Source organism: Sturnira hondurensis, unplaced genomic scaffold (genome assembly GCF_014824575.4).
Source record: "Sturnira hondurensis isolate 20B ecotype Veracruz unplaced genomic scaffold, ASM1482457v3 Scaffold0010128, whole genome shotgun sequence".
NCBI lineage: Eukaryota > Metazoa > Chordata > Mammalia > Chiroptera > Phyllostomidae > Sturnira > Sturnira hondurensis.
Window position 1 is genome coordinate 11884520 of NW_028082759.1, and position 15337 is coordinate 11899856.

General features: G+C 39.3%; 1 pseudogene; it reads right to left on the reverse strand.

Annotated features, from left to right (window-relative positions):
• Nucleotides 1-7235: 7235 nt before the first annotated feature.
• LOC118995322 (U6 snRNA-associated Sm-like protein LSm6) lies at nucleotides 7236-7590 on the reverse strand (annotated as a pseudogene).
• Between the last annotated feature and the right edge of the window lie 7747 nt (nucleotides 7591-15337).

Genomic DNA, 15337 nt, shown 5'->3' on the forward strand with positions numbered 1-15337 from the left:
CGGGAGCTGCATCTATATGGTTCACTGCCCTGATCCCAGAGCCAAGGACAGTGTCTTTTCCTGCAATGATTCCTTGTGGAATGAACACACGTGGCAAGACTGCGGAGACAGTGGATTTTATACATTTTGGATTCAATAAGTTTACTATCAACTTGGATCCCAAGGGGAAGGAAAATAACTTAGTCGTAGCAGAGAAAGATTCACAATAGAAAATAGATTTGAAATAAAGATTGTTTTGATTAGTGGAGAAGGCTTAGACAAGTACACATTTGCAGAATACGTTAAAGAATTTCAAAGGGAGGAGTGAGGTTCTGAGATGGAGATGGAGAGGGAACAGTTGGTGAAGCAGGGGAGGAGAGGAAGCCCAGACATCCGGTGACTGTTCCACTTGTTGAAGGGAGACAGACCTGTCTTCTGATACCACGGGGAGGTATGTCGGATCGGAGTCACAAGAGGTGACTGTACATATGGAGACAGCATATCTGTTTTCTCTGAGTAGAAAGTTGCTATGGGTAGAATTTTGTCCCCACTAAAAGATGTGCTGAAGTGTGAACCCTGCTAATGGGACCTGATTTGGAAGTAGGGTCTTCGTGGACGGAATCAGGCCAAAATGAGGTTATTTAGGTGGACCTTAATCTGAGACAACTAGTGGACTGATAAGAAGAGGAAAAACACCATATGACAACAGGAACAGAGGTTGGAGTGACACAGCGTGCAAGCCTTAGGGTACCAAGGATGGGTGGCCACCACCAGAAGCTAGGGAAAGGATTCATTTCTGGAGGAATTGTGAGAGAATCAATTTCTGTTGTTTTAGGCCCCCCAGTTTATGGTGCCTTGGTGCAACCCTAGGGCTCCAATCCAGATTTACGATCATTTTTCTGAGTACAGTGGAATATAATGTTAGCTTCAGGACAGTGAGGAGGGTATAGAAGAGTCACTGCGAGCAAAGACAAAGGATGCTGATTAAAACCTGGCAAAAAAGACCCAAACTGGCTGGATATTTCCTCAGCCTTCAAAGCCATGATAGGGCAATTAAATAAGAACAGAAAATAAAAAAAGACCACATGGAACAATAACAAACATCTAGGTAAATGTCAATTTTTAAGTATGAAATTTAGTTATCCCTTTCCTGTGAGCCAAGTCTACAGAGACACAAGTGGTATACTTCTCTTTTTCTTTATACAGAAGTATAATGATTCTCAAATAGAAAGAATACTTTATCAGGAGTGGGTTCTTATTTGAAGGACTGTGAATAACATAAAAACAACAAATCTCATGCAAGATGTAGATTCATTTCATATTTTAGCATCAAATCTGTCAGAACTCTGTATTATCTCATTGACTTTAATCACTACCTAATATAGGTATTTTTGTCCTTATTAATATGAGAAAACTGAGCTTTAGGGGTGTCACTCAGCTAGTATGAAGGCATCACTGAGCCTTAAAATTAAGGTCCCCTTATTTCTGATTTCTAATACTTTCAGATTCTTCTCTCCACCATATTGGGTTGATGGAAATGTTTTTCAGGTAGGTATTTCTTAAACTGACATTTAATAATTGTTAAGTGCATAAAAATAAAATGTAAATTCACTAAAGATAGTTTTTCAAGGAATAAGTATATACAACTCAAGTAAATAGCTTTCTGTAGATATATTTTGACAAAGAAGACAGTGTAGAGAGATGAATGGATAAACTAACTCACTCAAATATCCCTCTTCTCTGTTGCCTTTTGGCAGGAACTGTGGCGCAGTCTGTTCAAATTAAACTCTGGCAGAAATCCTGGAGTGCAAATGTCAGGCATTACTGTTCAATATCAGAATGCACAAGGCAAGCGTAAGGTCCACTGGAAGTCTGAAAGGCTGACTTGTGTTCTCGCCTGGATGGAGAGTCGTCTCACCTCTCTGTCCTAATTAAGAATTCATTAAGTGAAATAAAAAATTTTATATTAGCCGTATTAGCCCAGAAATCATACGATGGACGCTACATTGCAGCTATTTAGAGAAGCATAAGCTTTCCTAGCCTTGCTGTTATTGAACATCCTCATTTCATTGCCTGATCTGGAGGTCAAGGGCATGAACTTGATGGGAAAAAAAGCCATCCTTTGGGGAATCGTTAGAGGAAGTATGCCCCGGTTCATCACCAGTGATCACAGAGGAGGGGGTGCAAATGGTGCACAAAGCATACTTGCCCTTCAGTGACCCTCGAAGCTCCCTGTGGCTCCATGTGTCTTTGACCAAGTTTACAGCCCTCCGTTGCCCTTTGGGTTATTGTGAAGCGCCTGGGGGAGAAAGATGATCTCAGGTAGGCAGGACCCAAACTGTGCAAAACTGTCAAGATCACAATCAAGCAGGCTGATTATTTACATGGAGTACCAACAGTGTGATCTTTATCTGTGGGACCGGGAACCATGCTGACATATATCATTTGGAGCTGCTTTTTGTAGTGTGTCTCCTGGGCATTAAGAGGAGAAGCAACAGGAACCCCGCAGGGGACACGGATTTTCTAACAACATAATTCCTTTCCAGAAGATCTGAGAAGCAGTGCTGAATGACTCAACATTTGATTAAATCAGTGCAGCTAATGAATTACCAAAATAAAAACCACCACGTGCAGGCTTCCTGAAGCTTCTGAAATCTCAGCTGGAATATAAATATCTCCTCAATGCTCATGATGCTTTAATAGCCAAAACATCACGCTGCCAACCAGTCTTTGACTGTAACTCTTTTACAATGGCAATAAATTATACCTGCATTTTAAAAGAGAGCTTTGACATTTATTTTACAATTTCATAGATCTTTATTTGCTCTGGGTGGTTTCTCTTTTCTTGATGTTGGGGATGGGTCAGAGTATAGATTAATGGGGAGGAGACAGAAGAATCTGGGATACTGCACTCATTCATTATCCCAAACTACGTTATCCTAAAACAAAATATATTTATTTACTCTTGCATGAAATTCTTGAGCTGGAATAAAAAATAGATATGAGAAAGTAAAATAAAAGTAAGAGAGACTGTGACAAGTTTCCATCTGAATCAAATAAAAGGATATATCTATTTTGGGAGGGGAACTATATCAATGAAACAACAGAATGAGCATATCAACACTGTTTAAGTGATATGTAGCATAGCAAATAGCCATCAAGAGATAGAATTATTCAAACAAGATTGTTGTTGGAACGACTAGGAATGTTTATAAAGGAAACCAACAATTTGCTGGGAGCAAATTAGCTTTTCTGTTCACAACATAGAAATTGGTAAAAGAGAAGCAGTGTGGTGGTATTTTAAGGTAAATTTGTTATATTTTTCACAATGAGAAGCAGGAAGATCACTGAAGAAAAATTTCAAAGGTAGACGAATTTTTCATTATAATCTATTGTGAAAAAAATTTAATTCTGAGTACATAGCCTTTTGACCTTGATTCCCCTGACTGGGTTAAAAAAATATGAGCAGGCGAGACTGTCCAGCTGATAACTTGGGGGAAGGAATGCTGTTATTTTTAACTAGGCAAATACTCACAGAGTCATCTGTTTTGAACAAAGAAGACTGATAGTCCTGTCTTGCATTTTTCCCTGTGTCTGGAGTCTGAACTTGGCTGACTCCAAATTAGGAAGAAACAACCTTGACTTCAACAGAAGTTTAGAATCAGTGGAGTCCCTGTTAGATATAACATTGAAGTTTTCCCTTACAATAATAAGTTTTTGACACATTTTCTAAGAACAAATGAAGAAATAAGATTCCAAAGAGTTGTCTGATGAAAGAGACTCATAGTCTGAATAAGCATTTTTAATAAATCATTAATTGATATCTCAAACGACAGACTCAGAAACCTCAAACTGAGTGAACACCTAGCTTGGCAGCAAGGCCTAAGTGCTCTGTATAACATGCTGGGGTTTGAAAGAACGCTGTGCAGAGTCCATTGTTATAAAATGTTATTGCTAATTTCTCATTGTTTATGTTTTGTTTTCAGAGATGTCGGCTTGCGGTTATAGGTTCAGCAAAGAGAAAAATACATTCAACTATTTATTAGTAGACAGTTTACACTCATAGTCTAAATTTATACAAATATAGGCTATGATCTTATGCAACATTATTAGGGAATCCTTACTTTATTACACCACACTTGGTGTATTGAGGCCAGGCTGCATTTTGATAAGTGCTATGGACTGAATTGAGTCACTCCCACATTTATGTGCTGAAGCCTTCACCCCCTAATGTGACTAAATTTGGAGACAGGGTCTTCAGGAGGTGACCAAGGTTAAATAAAGTCACACAGGGTGAGTTCCTATTTTTATAGGATAGTGGCCTTATAAGAAGAGAGGGAAAGAAAGGAAAAGATTGTTCTCTCCACCATGCAAGGACTTGCAAGAAGGCAGCCATCTGTAGGTCAGGAGGAGAGTTCTCACCAGAAACCAACTCAACCATTACCTTCAATCTTGGACTGCCCAGCCTCTTGGTCTGCAAGAAATAAATACCCAGTCCAAGCTGGTTAAGGCAGTAAGACTCAGCTACCTCTGATTGTCCTTAGCACCGAGAAGGGCAATGGAAAGGTCAGCCTGGCTTATGAAAGATTTTAGATTCTGAAGTTCTTGCTTCATGCAAGCCCAGCATCATTGAGGTCTTGGATGGCAAACTCTGCGTCTTTGAGGCTCCTGAAGTCTCCAACGTTTGTCACTCTAGTCCTGGAGCCACCGTCAACCCCTTGTCATTCTCTCTGCCCACAGCCTAGCCTCTACCTGGGCCAAACTTCAAATCTTGGTCTCCAGCTCCATCCAGAATTAGTAAATGCCCTTAGGACCCTAGAGGCTCAGCCCCTCAGGTCACCTCCAAGAGGCTCTCTCCACTCCAGAATTTTAGTCCTTGAGTTTCCCTTACTTCGGAAGCTCGTGGATGCTTCAAAAAGATGAGTTTTATATTTTACTTGACTTTTCTGGATGAGTTGGTAGGAGCATGGATCTGCCTTAAACTATTCCATTCAATCCCATCCATCTGCAGTTCCCTGTTGATCTCATTTCACTAAGGGTTCAGAAAGTCTTGGAGCACAGCTCCTCTGTGGTCTCCAGACACGGGCCAAAGCTGGAGGAAGTGGAGCCTGCTAGAAAGGGCACAGAGTCGGAAGTCAGGCAGGCTGAGTCCTTGTGCTGGCGCTCTTATTCACTTGCAGGACTACACATCGTAACTGTCATGCTGTGGTCAGCGGTACAAGCTTGAGGAGCAGAGGGCCCGGGCTGTATACTGGCTCCACAGTTCGTTGTGTGAAATTGCAACATTTGCTCAAACTTCCCTCACTCACTGATTCCATATGACATTGTGGAATATAAACAATAACAGTCTCTACCTTTTAGGATTTTTGTAAAGATGAAATGCAACCTCATGTACAGTACCTGTCCTAATAGAAACTAGCTGTTGGTATTATTGCTAATTTGGATAAGTTACATAGTCTCCCGAAGTCGATTTCCTCATAAACAACAATAAAAGTGAATATAGTACTCGTCTCGTAAATTGGGTATAGAGATTAGACGACAATGAATGTTAGTGTATGTGACAGTGTAGTACTTTATAGTATTTTGGTCATGCAAGCTACTCCATAATTAGTTTACTTCCTTTCTTACAAACTTTCCCTGAGACAAATTAGGATTGTTTACATTTCAAGTTCTGCTGGTTTATTTCATATGGGTTCAGACTTTTGAAGCACAGACCGTAGCTGATTCATCATTGTACAATATTTCTAGCACCTGGCCCAGAGCCTATCATGCCAACGTGTGTTTGCTGAAAGAATAAATCAGCGAATACTAACTTACAAGTCTATAGTTCATTATTCACTCCGGCTCCCAGCACACCTCCTCATTCAAAGTAAGAGCCAAACAAATATTTGTTGAATAAATGAATTATTCAGAGTTACATAAAAGCTTCTAGTTTATTCAGGAATAATATCAATTGTTTTTTCAACCTGATTTATTTGACAATGATTTTCATTTGGACGATGATCTACTTGGTTCTGATAAATGTCTGGGGCTTATAAAGATCTGGGGGTCTTAGAGAAAGTGGGGCCAAGAATATTTCTTCATCAGATATAAGACCTTGATTTCTCTTTACCATTTTTTCGGTCAGCAAACACATTTATGTATCCTCTCTGATGACAGGGAGTTGCAACAGGAATGTAAATTAGTGTGAGGGGTCAGGGTGGAGCTGGATTCGGAGTGGAAGCCAGATGGCTTTATTCCTGAAGGATTAAAACCTAAAACAACGATAATTAAAAACTTTTTTTTTAAAGTGCACATACCATATGGACTCTTAATCAGAATATAGAGACTTTAACATTCAGAACATAGACACAAGTATACTTCAAACTGACTAGGAAACTAAGCTCTAAAGCATGATCAGTTGCTACTTAGACTGTTACAATAATAAAATAACATTTAATGAATTTTTATGATGTGCTTGGTGTTGTGCTACACATTTACTGAACATTATCTCAGTTAATCCTCATAGAAACAACCGTACTTCCATGAGATAGGTTCTATTGGTGTGCCCTTAGATACATAAAGACACTGACATGATAAATGTTTAAGAACTTTCCCAAGGACCCACAGGCAGTGTTGAAGGCAGCAGGAGAGGGGGCGGGGCAGGGGAGGTATTTAACCCAGGTCTGGCCAGCTTCTGGTTCCCTACTAGTCACTGTGGCACTGGTTCTCCCTGCATGAAAACCAATGACCTCTTTTATTTATTTTAAGTATTTTATTTATTTATTCTTAGGGGAAGGGAGAGAGGGAGGGAGATAAATGTCAATGTGTGGCTGCCTCTCATGTACCCCCCAACCTGGGACCCCTGCAACCCAGGCATGTGCCCTGTCTGGGAATTGAACCTGTCACGCTTTGGTTCACAGGCTGGTGCTCAATCCACTGAGCCATACCAGCCAGGGCCAATGATCTTTTTTAAAAACAAATAGAATGTATGTATGTCTTCTTTATCACCCTGAAATGAAATTCACAGATGATATAAGTCCTTACACACATAATAAAAAAAATTCCCTGGCTTTAACAGAAAGTAGAATTTTGAGGAGAGTAATTCCTTTTTTTTAAATGTTTTTAATTTTTTGCACAGTGACTGAGAGGTAACAGAAGATGACTGAAACTTAAATATGAAAGAAATCTTTACAATTAAATCCACAATTGTATACATTTACTTACTCACATGCCTGTGTAAAATCATCAACTTTTATGAAATATGACAAATTAAATTAAATAAAGGAAAAGATCTCATAAAAATATATCCAAGTATGAAAATAAGTGTACTCCTGATCTCTCTTTTGTGTACTTGCACATAATACATTGTTTCCTCTGATAAACGCATCCCCATACTTATTCTGCAGTTGCTCATTTACGTATTCTTCCGTCTGCTCCAAGGCTGTGTTCGTGTAGCCATTCAGGCAAGCCAGGACCCCGTGATAATCCACTCCAGAATTTACTTTTACCACAACAGGCCGTGGGACTGACTTGCTTTAAGAAATCCCTGGGGTTTGCTTCCGCAGACTCATTTCAGCAATCCTGATCAGAAGCCTCGAGATTCCCCACTCCAGGCGCCCCACCAACCCAGTGTCCACTAACAACGGGGTGAAACTGAAGCTCTTGAGGAGAGTAACTCTTAATGAAATAATACATGTTTCAATATGTAAATGCTCTGACTTGATTACACTCATGTCGAATTCCTGAAAAACTCTGTTTACATAAAACCATGCAAAAGACTTTGTGTTTACATGCAAAACAGGAGATAATTATAAGCAGGTTTTTCATGTTCATGAATGACCAGTGGGTCATATGAGAGATGAAGAGTAAGTTTTTCACCTGTGTGATGGGTCCGCCCTGGTGGGGTGCCAAGGACAATGAGGATACTGGCCATCACTCATTAATGCCAGGAGCACCCTTCACATCATTGCCCACGAGGGAGGTCCTGTCCCAGGTGAGAACTGCTCTTTGTTAAATGTTCAAAAGAAACTAGCGTTACAAAACCAGGGGAAATTACATAGTGTTGGATGAGCTAATGTAATACGGGACAGGACTGCAACAATATAATTAATTACTGAGTGGTATTTAAGAGTAGAAACAAAAATAGGGTCTAGAGAGAACGACATTTTAGGAATGAAGAATAAGCATTTTCAGGAAGGGCTTGAGGAAGACCTCTTCTCCCGCCCCACACCTGGGTCAGGTTCTCTCTTCATATGCTGTCATGATGCTGTACACTTCTGTTTAAGAATATCTATGACAACTGTCGTTTACTAGGTAATTGTCTACAGCTTATTTGATGTCTGTTTCTCCATTAGAAAGTAAGCTTCAATATCTATGTTGTTTACAGATATACAGGGTCTGGCACAAATACACCCCTTTTTATTACAAAATCTTTTGTTACAAAATCATAAGCATGCAATTCTGTAGCTAACAATATCACACTCAGGGACACCATACGACATTTTAGGTGAAATATTCAAATTGCTGTTCATCTCGTGTGAGACATTCACATCCCCTACCAACCACACTGTATGGTGCTACTCCTGCTGGACCTTGTGCATATATCCACACACGCATACCTACCTACACACGTGTAGGCTGCTTTGTACATACCATGTCGTGGATCAATAAACATTTGTAAAATGAGTACTTTGCAACCTGTTTTTGGAAGAGGATTCTGAGAAGCTTGATGGACATGCCCTTGATTCTGGTAAATATGTTTGAAGTCTACAAACCGATTTGTGTACATCACGATTCCCCGTTCTGGCAAGCCGTTTGAAGCCTGGCTAATTAAGCACTAGCCACCGAGCAGGGGTTTGCAAGCGTAGCTCTAGCGCCACCTTCTGCCAGGCAGAGACACATGCCCAGACCCTTTGCATTCTGAGAATCTGCATTTGATGCTCCAACGGTTCTTTATGCTGCAGAATTGACTGGATATTTTTCAAATGATACAGTAATGGTGTTCTATACTTTCCCATTAAAAATGCAAATGTTGGGCCATCTGTACATAATTTTGACTGGAGTAAACAAATTTTCTATAGAGTCAGTGACTGAGATACAGGGAGTTCTAGAGAAGAGAGATTTCGGTTCTTTGTTCTATTGGTTCAATGTCATTATGCATTGGCTTAAAAATGAGTTATTATAACATGCTACAATTATTATAAAAGGATGCATAGAGGTACTAGTTATGGGAAAGCAGATTTGTAAATAGAGTTCTCATTGAAGTTATCAAGAATAGCTATTGTGGAGAGAACAGTTTGAACCCTAGTATCAGTAAAAAATATTTGATCAGAAGTTCTGCAAATCAGTGAAGTGTTTCACCTACAATAAAAGTAAAACAGATGCTTCTTTATACGCATTCATGGTCAAGCAGGCAACTTGAAATGTCCATTTTATCTGATAATATCTTCTCTTTGCATGGCACCTTAAAATTATTGTAATCTTCTCCCCCTTATATACACCAACCAGAGCTAGCTGAAGATATATGTGCAGAGTGAGTGAACTTAAGTGGTATGTTTCCACTACAGGATTCTGTGAGGCAAAGAGAATGAACAATAACACAGCTCAGCTTCACACACACTCAAAACGTCCAATAAGGGAATCCAGACACAAAAGCAAACATTGTATAGGATTCTGTCTATGTACAGTTATAAGAATGGGCAAAACTTGTCCATGCGGTTAGAAATCAGGACCACGGTTAGCTTTAGCAGAGGCTGAAGGCGGGGTGCGGTTTACCTGGTGCTGATAATACTCTGTTCTGAGCTCTGACTGCTAATTATCTGCATGTTCTGGGTACCTAAGATATGTGTGTTTTTCTGCATGTGTATCATACTTTCCTAAAAAGTGTTTTAAAAGCACAAATGTCTACCATTTTCGTTGCTCAGCATTCTTGCCATATTTTTAAAGATGTGTATGCTTCGTAACAGAAATTAAATGGCAGATTTTATATATTGCAGATATGGCAGGTAATTGCATGCACAAAATATTCTTTTTTTTAAAAGATTTTATTTATTTACCTTTAGAGGGGAAAGGAAGAAGAGAAGGAGAGAAATATCAATGTATGGTTGCCTCTCGTGAGTCCCCTCCTGGGAAGTGGCCTGCAACCCAGGCATCTGCTCTGACTGGGAATTGAACCATGATCGTCTGGTTCACAGGCCCACGCTCAATCCACTGAGCTACACCAGCCAGGGCCAAAATATTCTTTATAGTAATTTTAATGGCAACTCCCAAGGTTTTCTGCCCTGTGACCTTAAACTCAACATAATGTATAGTATCTGAGGGAAAATATCTGAAAGGTGAAGGGGTCATTATGTATTTCGTTATCCTGCCCTTTGCATATGTAAATGGGTCTGAATCGCCTCTTCAGTAAAGAACTAATGTGTGTAAACATTTCAAAAATGCTGCAATGTGTATGCTATTGTTCGTTAGTGAACAAACAGTAATATCCCAAGACACTAATGGGGTTAGGTAATGGTTTGTGGTACTGTTACCTAGGAGATGTCTTTGTGCTATACAAATGGGGGACTAGTTTTCAATTTTACTCCAATAGGAAGAGTTTATTCCAGTGGAACCAGGGTCAAAACCCTCTTCCCACACAGAAGCACAGAGCAAAGGCTGCCAGATTTTTTCTTTAAACTATCAGTTAGTCAATATTTTAGGTTTCACAGGCCGCATGATCTCTATCACAATTATTCAACTTTGAAATTGCAAACTGAAAACTGCCACACACAGTGTATAAACAAGTTAGCACAGCTGTGTTCCAATAAAACTTGATTTACAAAAAGAAATGGTGGGCTGGGTTTGGCTTGTGGGCCTCAGGTGCCAACAATGCCTGACACAGAACACTGAGAATGAACCTTCAGAACGGACAACTGTTCCCACAGGGAGAAAAGCATATGACATATATACATGTATATATATGTGATATATGTATATAGTGGAATATTACTCAGTTATAAAAAATAAAATCTTGCCATTTGCAACTACATGGATGGAGCTAGAAACAGACTTATAAATACAGAGAACAAACCCTGATGGTTGCCCTGAGGGAGGAGGCAGGGGAATGAATGAAAAAAGTGAAGGGGAATAGAGCTACAAACTTCTAGTTACAAAGTAAATAAGTCCCAATGATATACTGTCCACTATAGAGAATACGGCCAGTAATATGGTACTCACTTCACATTTTGAAAGATGGTTACTAGACCTACGGTGTTCACATCATAAAGTATACACACATTGAATGATTATGTTGTACACCTGAAACTAATATAATATTGTGTATGAAATATACTTTAATAAAAACCAAACTGCCAGTGGTGTAGATGAGCAAGTATGGACTACAGTAGCAAAAGAGTCAGCAAAAAAGGGCTAACAGAGAGCTAGTGTTAAACTGTATAGCCCGCAGACCTCTGTGGGGGTGGAGAGGAGCCGGCTTCCCTGTTATTAGTCTCTAGGGTCAGCCTCATGTTCCTGGACACACTGCTATCATCCTGTCTCATTTCAGGCCTTCAGCACAATAGGTTTCTGATTTCTGGTTCAGAAAACAGAGTCATCATTCATTATTTAACACATACTGTGGGTCGACTATGTGTCAGGCACTAGGGGTATGGCAGGAAGCAAACACTGCAACCCGTATCTGGAAGGCTGGGATCGACAATGAGCAAATGAACAAGTGAATGTGTAGCCATTCTCTCTCTCGCTCTCTTTACCTCAATGAACTTCTCGAAAGGATTTTCAGGTCTCCGGGAACCTCTGCCTGAGATTGTATCTGCAGCTCATGGTTCATTACCAGGGTCAATAAGTTGCAGATATGGTCATCTAAGAATAATTCGCAAAGACCTTTGAAATAAAGAATGTTCTTTTCCTGTGGATCAGTTCATTTTGGCCAGCCTATTATCTCTTTTTGTGTTTGGTTTCTCATCTCCACCAAGCATCTAGCCCCCCAAATCAGATAAGTAGCAGTTGGTAGACGAAACAGTTTTTCTTTTCTATTTTTAAAAAATTACCTATTGGATTGTGTGTGTTTTTAACTTTACAAAATTAAGCCTATGTATTAGTTTCCTGTTGCTGCTGTAACAAATTACTACAAATTTTGTGGCTTAAAATAACATAAATTTATCATCCTACGGTTCTGGAGAGCAAGAAGTCCAGTTTGCCTCAGTAGGGGTTGTGTGGTCCTTCTGGTGTTTCTGGGGGAGCATCCATTTCCTTGCCTTTTCCAGTTTCTTGAGGTGAGGACATTTTAAAAAAATAAGTAAAACAGCAAGAAATTTCCCAGAATGGAAGAATGTGAAGTACCAGAGTGAAAGTATCTACTTAAGTACCCAACACATTAATGGGAAACAGACTCAAAACAAAGCACATTTTTGAGTAAAGAGAAGTTCCTTAAAATATCTAGAAATAAAATAAAATCAAGTCATATATAAAGGATCAGGATTCAGAGTGGCACTGGATTTTTTTTCAAGAGCAACCTCTGCAGCTAAGAAACAATGAGAAGTGACTCCGACATTCCGAGTAAAAATTATTTTCAATGATAAATTCAAAAGTCATCCACTTACTTTTTTCCAAGGATGGTTCCAATAAAGTCACTTTTTTGCGAGCCAGTTTAAAAATATATTAACCTTGCATGTTTCCTTTCTAAGGAAGCTTCTGGAAATGAATCCCACCAAAAGAAGGAAGTCCATCAAGAAGGAGAGAGAGGTGAGACCAGGGAAAGAGGAGCAACCACAGAGGGCCATGGCGGAAAAAGGAATTTCCGGGATGATAGCGAAGATACATCCTGCCCTGGCGGCCGTGCCGTGGGCTGCGCATGCCCAGTCCCGAGCGGGAGGGAGGCGGGCTGTCGGACACATAGCTCCAAGAGGAAAAGTGAGACAGACAGGCTGCTTAACGTGTGTGTTATACAAAGGCGTTTTACAGCTCTTTCACGTGTACTATTTCATTAAAAAAATATATATATATATGTATTATGTTTACAAATAAAGACCATACATTAAAAAAAATAAAAAGCAATGCATTACATTCCCTGAAGTTATAGAGATGTGTCATCATCTGAAACTCCACGTTATTTGCCAGGACATCCTCAGGTGCACACTCCTTAAACTACTGTGGAGCTGGTGGTGCTCTGGTTTGCAGTAAGGTATTCAATATTTGAAGGCCTTATCTTCAACATTTTATTTATCATTCAAAAAATTGAGAACCAAAACCTTTTCTGTTTTGGATGTAAAGGTGCTTAAGGAGAAAAAGAAACTGTTTCTTAAACAATTCATTCTTAAAAATGTTCCTAGATCTTTCTTAGTCCCTTGATATTATAATTTCATCACTATAAAATAAATAACAAATAAATATAGAGTGTAAAACTTAAGTTATATGAAAAGAGATCAAATGCCATTTTGCTAGTTAACAAAGTTTAACAAGTTATTTTACAGATTATTAACATTGCTTTCTCCCTACATAAATACAATTCTCAAATAAGAGGGTGGGATGGAGAATCAGGAAAGAGGAGAAGGAAGAAAGTGGGAGGGAATTAAACACTTAGGGTACAGAAATGAGTATTCCTTACACTTCAAGAGAGATAAAATTCTGTTTCTTAAATGATTTTCCAGAGAGGATTTCTAAATATAATTTAAAATTTGTTTGCAAAAGTAACTCTAATTTTTCTGAACCTAATTGCCTGTCAAGAAAGCCAGTGAAATGTATTTTTTAGGCCAAAGGAAAAGAAAACTGATGTTGTTTCCACAATGTTGGTGGCAGGTCTCGGGAGACTTCAAATAAATCTTTTTTTTAATGCAAAATTTTATTGCAAAGCTGTATGCCTAAAATCTAGACAATTACACTCCAGGATTTCAACTAATGAATACCACATGCTAGACCAAATAACTTCAGCTGCAGGATAGAGAATACTGTGTCAAAGCCATTCCGATAATAAATAGCTATCTAGGTCCATTTCAGCTGGAGCAAGTCAACTGTATTGAATGTGAGCGAAACATTAATTCTTTATAAGCATATATCCAATTGGCAGAGACTTTGACATGTAATCTACATTAGTTCACCATTCTGCCCCCATGGAATCATTTCAGCCTTTGCTTGAGTCCTTATGTGCTTGCCTATCTCCAATCTCCTGAATCTGTCTTTGGGGCATCACTTACAAGTACTTGCAAAACATACATTGTTAAACAGACACATGAATGAGAACGGTCCTAGTTTTTCCCCAAGTGTTAGTTTGTCATTATTTCTGTTTGGTCTGAAAATATCGCACAGCTCTCTTCTGCCCTCTGGGACTGCCTCTGGGTTCCCCTTTCCTCTCCGCGGGGCTTGGACAACTTTCGCCTCTTTCTTTTCTAAAGTCTTACACAAACAGAGGAAAGAGATTAGTACATGTTAGTATTGGGCACACAGGACACCTGGGGCTTGTTTTGGCTCCAGATTTTTTTTGTAATTCAAGAAATGGAGTGGGAGCGGGAGCTTTTTCTCAGAGAGGGCTGTCCTGCTGTGGGGGTTAGTCTCCTGGGACAAAGTCTTGCTTTGGGAAGCCGGCCTTGGGAAGCAGCAACAGGAAATGCAGAGACGAATAAATCTGTCAGACTCTTTTTCCTTTCTGTTTTACAGTGCAGTTGTTTTTGTTTTCTTCCCCTCCTCTTGGACGGAAGCCAAATTTCCCTGTGGCCAGTATGAAGCCCTTAACTAGAAACAGGGAGGGGCAGGTGGGGGCAGCAGTGGAGAATGGAAGCTCTTCCCATTCTAGCCCAAACATGCAATTTTCTCTAACCATACCGATGAGGCCAAGTTCAGACTTTCATAGTATAGTTACCTCCTTATACAGCATTTCTATCATACTTTTTACCATGTTATGATAAGCTAATTTCACTTTGTTCACATTCTGAAATATATATATACTTCACATTCTGAAGTATGTATATATATATATATATATATACTACAGAATAAATTCTTTACATTTATATAAAATAAAAATATAAAAATATGTATCAAAATTTGAACAAATTATGTTATAGATAATTGATAAATGCATAGACAAAGAATATTCTTTTTGGTCATATACACATTACATACATTAAGACTAGTTTAAAAGACAATTCTAGAAGATAGGTAGATAACCTTTTAAAACCAAGAAAACTGGTTTAAAGAGGGAGTGGGACTTGCTTAAGTTTGTAAAAGTAGGAATTTTGGCTGAGCTGGGGTTCTATGAAGCCCTTCAAGATCCGAGTCCATTTCTCGTCTCTTCGAGGTTTTTAAACTGGCCTCCAAGGAGCTCCTGGGCTGCTCTGCCTGTGAAAAGTCAAGTGAGGGTTCAGCTGACCCCTCCTCTCCAGAACAA